Genomic DNA, 6,000 nt, shown 5'->3' with positions numbered 1-6,000 from the left:
TGGAATTTGGTATTCCAGATAGTTGGCGGATAAGTTGGGACCAGGGAGGTCATGGTTACGTTTGGAAAGCAGATGGGAGGTAGCGTGATGCTTCGGGTCGAAGTAGTGATTTGAGGATTCATGTGTATGGAGTAGCTTGTTAATCGAAAGTGTTATGTCACTTACAGTTGAATTAAATAATCTTAGAGTAATTGATTTGACCCTATTGTGCAACAATCTAAAATTTTCAAATAATTTTTTTTTCATTTTTAAGACCACACAAAATACAGTTTCACATTTCTCAAACCCAGGTTTAATAGTTGTTCAAAACACAAGACAATAAAATGTTTGACAATATCCCAGAATCCTCAAAACATAATCTCTAGCTGGTGTGTACAATCATGCCGGCGCCTTCCCGCGATCCTGAGAGGTACCAGAAACACATTTCACACAATACTGTAAGCACGGAGTTTAGTGAGTTCCCCTAAACACCACACACAAATAATTAGCCTCTCGTGGCTATATCTCGATATATACCCTCCGGTCATGTGTCTCAGTGAAGACCCTCCGGTCTCACAGCTCGGGTCGGACCTTCCAGTCTGGTATCTCAATGAAGACCCTCAGGTCTCATAACTCGGTTTCGACCCTCCGGTCCTAACTCAATAAGGCACAGAAATAATATACAACATAAATCACAAAGACAAAATGCATGATATCACATAACTCAGTATAAGAACATAAGACCCTCCAGTCAATAACTCAGATAAGACCCTCCGGTCACATAGTATTACCACTCAGGTAAGTATAGTGAGAAGACTCACCTCGTAAGTAAGCAAGTATCTCTCGTACTCAACGGTAGGTCTAGACTCCGCCTACATATATCATAATCATTTCTAATTAACAATTTATAATAACAACTCCAAAGATGTTCAACTATTCCTTTACTAACTCACAGAAAGGGTGAAAGACCATTTTACCCCTCCACGGTCTCCTAAGTCGATAACTTGACCAAACCCTAAAAGTCAATGGAATTCAACCTCAAGTCAACAGTCCATGTTGACCCAACTCGTCGAGTGCATCTATGCGACTCGTCGAGTTCCTTTGTTTCCCTGAAATGCCGGGAAAATCCAACTCAACTCGTCGAGTTTGCAACGCGTCCAGACTATCGGGGGAAACCCTAACCAACTCGTCGAGTTGGCTCACCAACTCGTCGAGTTCCTTCAAGCCATTCTCTCATTTAGACGTTTTTAAGAAAGGATAAGGTCCCAAACTCTAGATGTAGCCTTCTAAGGCTGAAATATCACGTAAATATCGCGTATCCATCACGTACGCTAAAAAGCCCAATGCATCCCTGTTGTAGACTCTGCCTCGCCCTGGCGGCAGAGCAGAAAGCTGATCCCGATCTAGTTCCCTCACCATAAACAGTAAGTACTCCCCTACTAGGGTCTCGTATGGTCATCATCTGATGCTCACAGTCAAACACGACTCCAAACCGACTCAACCAATCCATGCCCACTATGACATAGACATCACCCATCACTATCGGCACTAGATCTATTGGAAACTCAACACCGAAAATCTCTAATACACATCCCCGGAATACATCAGTGGCAAAGACCGCATGATCATCAGCTATAGAAACCCTCAGCGGTCGACTCAACGCCACGCGTCTAACACTAATGTGACGACTAAAGGATAAGGACACGAAAGATCGACTCGCAACCGAATCTGTGACAACTCGAAAATTTTTATCTAGTAAAGTCAATTCAATCAACCAAAAGTCAGACTTAATTCTATTGCCTTTTAGCCTTGTTAAGGGTCATTCTAATGAGTTCTAAGCCTAGTACACTTAAGGATTGAGTGCTATGAAGTATTAGCTCAAGATCAGAAGGCTGCACCCGAACCAGAAAGCCAACCACATGGGGTTTATGGCCGTAAACTCTATTCACGGCCGTAAACACCCTCCTAGCCATGAACTCCGATGATAAGTATAGATTTCCTTCATTTGTTCTTCATTTCTCACATCTTCAAGTCAAGAAAACTCATTCTCTCTCAAGTATCATTAAGGAAATCCATCATTTCTCTTCAAAAATTTAAGTAATTCCTCCATTTTGCTAGTTAATCTCCTTGTTCATATGAATCATATGAATCACATCCTTAAATTCATCACTTTTCCTTCAAGATCTTCAAATCTTCATCTTTTCACCAAGAACACCAAGAACACCTACTTATTCTTGGGCCGTGAACACCCTAAAGTCATCCAAAGTGTTAGTATTTTTTCTATCATCTTGTTTTTCATTAGAAACTCTTGTATCCTCATAAGACAAAACCCTACAAGCAAGAATCAAGATCCAAAATGCATCATTTTGGAGTGCTTACGGCCGTAAACACTTGGTGTGGCCGTAAACTATCCTTTGACCGTAAACTCAAGTGTGGCCGTGAACACACTTTCCTTTGGCCGTAAACTCCCTTTAGTCAATCATATGTGATTGTAACACTTCATTACAAGTGTTTCCTAGTCCCTAAGGTTGTTTCCTTGCATGTTAGTTGTTTTAAACACTAACTACATGCCTATATATGTCATTATATGTCATTTAGGACTCGTTTGTGTCTCGGGAATTCATTCGTGGAACTTCTCATCCTTATGTGAATCTTCAATTGAATCACCCACATAAGGTGAGTTCATACCCCTATAATCAATCTTTTAAATGTTTTAAATGCTTTAAGGGGGGTGGGGGGGAATACAAGTTGAACACAATGATAATTGTGTAAATTTTTATATGTGATAACCACCACTTTAAAGGATATCTTATGCTTTTATAAGTGATCAAATCATTTCAAAAACTCTTTTTAAGTTATTTTACTTTGTTGTTTATAAAACTCTATTTTAAAGTACAATCATAACTCTGTAGATAATCGAGTCTTTTCTACAAATCAAAGACAGTACAAAACAAGCATACTAGTAAACATAATGGGTATAGTTTAGGGGTTCAGAACATACAATAACAAGAACAGGGAGGAACATACAATAACAAGAACAAGATAACAATAATGTGAAACCACTACTTCATGGCTTAGCAATATACTTGTTAATTCGCGTTTTGTAACCAGAGTCTCCTGGAGGGAGAGCATGAGTTTGTGTATAGATCTATACGGGATTGACACCCCACACCTTGCTGCTAGCTACAGTGGGACTTAAAAGTCTATGGGTGACAAATGTCACATCAGTTTTGGCGCCAGTAGGTCGTCGTGTTAAACACGTGTCATATCAGTATGGTTATAACCTCATCACATTTTTACCTTAATTAACAAACTGGTTTTAAGGTAGTTAGTGGTCAGTAGTTACTTTATACAACACTACTGTACACTTTCATTTTCCCATTACATTCATATAGTGATCTTCTCACATAAAAAGTAATGCAAACTATTTTCTAGTAAAGATAGTCTTAAACTTGGGAAAACTTACATCATTACAAAAGACAAACAGAATAGTCGAGTCTTAGTACATTTAGTTAGAAGGGGGCCTATAATGATAACTTTATGATTCCTTGGTAGATACATCAGGGATATATATTAATCGGGTCCGGTAGACAGTAGAATGTGTGCTTTCCGCTTCATTTCATGTTCCTTGTTTGGTTGTGGGCTTAGAGAAGATTCACCCAGTCTACTATCTAATCGATCTTAGCTATATATATATATATATATATATATATATATATATATATATATATATATATATATATATATATATATATATATATTCCGTATACACCAAGTAATCATAAGGAGTACCAGGTATGGGTCAGGTCATAGTATCCAAATTCAATACACCGTTTTCTAGTACAAAAACATATTTTTCAGATAGAACACTTAGTAGGCTAAACTAGAAACTTATCAGAAAAAGGGTTTAATTCAGTTTATTAAACCAGTATAACTTAAAGGACTGTTAGTGGTTAACTATATAATACCTTAGTTTATACATCAGGGTTATATATAATTAATATCCGATAGGCAGTTGGATGTGTGCTTTCCGCCTTACTTCCTGTTCCTTGTTTGGTTGTGGGCTTAGGGAAGATTCAGCCATTTAACTGTCCGTTCGCTATTATATTATATATATAGCTTGTATAAACTAAGTGATTATAGAAGGAACTATTGTGGTTACCATTTTTACTAAAGGAAATATATGATTTTATTAAAGAATGTTTTCATCAAATATAAAGAACTGTTACAGTTAACTCCGTAAGTACCAAATGAATACACCAGGGTTATATACAGTGAGGATCTAACAAACAATGAGATGTGTGACTTCCGCCTCATTCCCTGTTCCTTGTTTGGTTGTGGGCTTAGGGCAGATTCACACAATCGATTGTCTGTTTACTCTAAATTGTATATAACTTGTATCCATTTAGTACTCATAGAAGAAATTGCAGAGTCATTTTTACTTTTATTCATCATATCAAAAAACATAGGATTTTCTGGAGGAACATGCGCACTTTTCAAAGGAACTTACAACTTACTTTCATCACCTAAATTCTTATGAACTCACCAGCTTAAATGTTGATCTACTCTTTCAAAATAACTTGTATTCTCAATAGAATAGTAGACAGGTACGCGCACTGGGATTCAGAAGATGGAGCATAGTAGCTTCATGTCTTGTTTTGTTGTTTACTTTTGGAGTCAATGTTTTGTGAATCACATACTTTGTAAACACTTCCATTTTAATGCGATGGTTGTTTGTTACTTTGATTACTATGATGCATGTGTTGTGATACCAAACATGACATCCTCCGCCCCCGAACGTTTCCGCCGTTCTGGTTTGGGGGTGTGACAGAATCAAATAACACCAAGGTAGGCACAAAATTCACAAGAAAAGTACCTATATACACAGTATAAGCATAAACAAATCTCAAAATAACATGAATAAGGAGATACGTACCAGCAACAACATCACGCGCTGCGCGAACCTCCTCCGCAGTCAGCTGGAATGCTCTCCCACAAGCTCTCGGAGCCTCGGCCTTCCCCGACCGACCATCAGTAACACGTAAAGCAGCAGGAGCAGAAGCCTGGGCTGGTCCCGGAGTGAGCTGAGGACACTCGGCCTTTCGGAGGCCAGTCTGGTTGCAATGAAATCAAACCGAAAATCCATTGGGGTAGTCCTTCGCCATATGCCCCTCTTTGCCACATTTGTAGCAAATCCCAGCTTGGCAAGATCCCTCATGGCTCTTTCCGCACTTGCCATAAGTGTGGGCCTTCTGGCCTCCTGCTCTCGAATCAGCAGGCTTAGCCCGCTTCGTCGCCGGCTGCGACTACATTGGTCTCCTGTCCCTCCCCTGAGGCTCTCCCTCCTCCCCGGTCTGAATCTCCAACTCGATCTCTCTCCTCCTAGCATTGGTCTATAACTCAGCCAATGTCCGATATGATGAGTTCGCCACGAAATCCCGAATATCCCTCCTCAAAATGCTCAAGTATCGGCTCACACGTGCCTGCTCAGTAGACACGTGCTCAGGGGAGAACAACGCCCTCTCATGAAACATCCTCGTAATCTTTGTCACTGTTTCTGTCTTCTGCTTGAAAGACAGAAGCTCCTGGGCCAATCGTTCCCTCTCCACATAGGGAACATACTCGTCTCTAAACAACTGGGTAAACCACTACCAAGTAACTGCAGCATGATCTGCAGGATTGAAATCAGTCGTCACAAACTTCCACCAGTCCATCGCTCCCAAGCGAAGCTGGTTCGGTGCAAACCGAACTCGCAAGTGCTCCGGGCATGAACACGTATAGAAACACCCCTCAATGTCGGAGATCCATCTCATGGCAGAAATCGGATCCTGGGTCCCGTCAAACTCTGGTGGCTTCGTGTTGTTGAACTAACGAAACAACAACGAGTCACACCCCTGTGGTCACGCAGCTGCTAGGGCTGCGGTAGCTATGGCAACAGCAGCCTCGGTGACAGCAGCATACCGCTCATCAAAAGTCTCAATCAATGTGGTCTTAATAGACCCGAACATCTCTGGAATGGCC

This window comes from Lactuca virosa, chromosome 6, assembly GCF_052849685.1.
Source record: "Lactuca virosa cultivar CGN04683 chromosome 6, Lactuca_virosa_CGN04683_v6, whole genome shotgun sequence".
NCBI classification, from domain to species: Eukaryota; Viridiplantae; Streptophyta; class Magnoliopsida; order Asterales; family Asteraceae; genus Lactuca; species Lactuca virosa.
Note: the sequence above shows the minus strand (reverse complement) of the source record.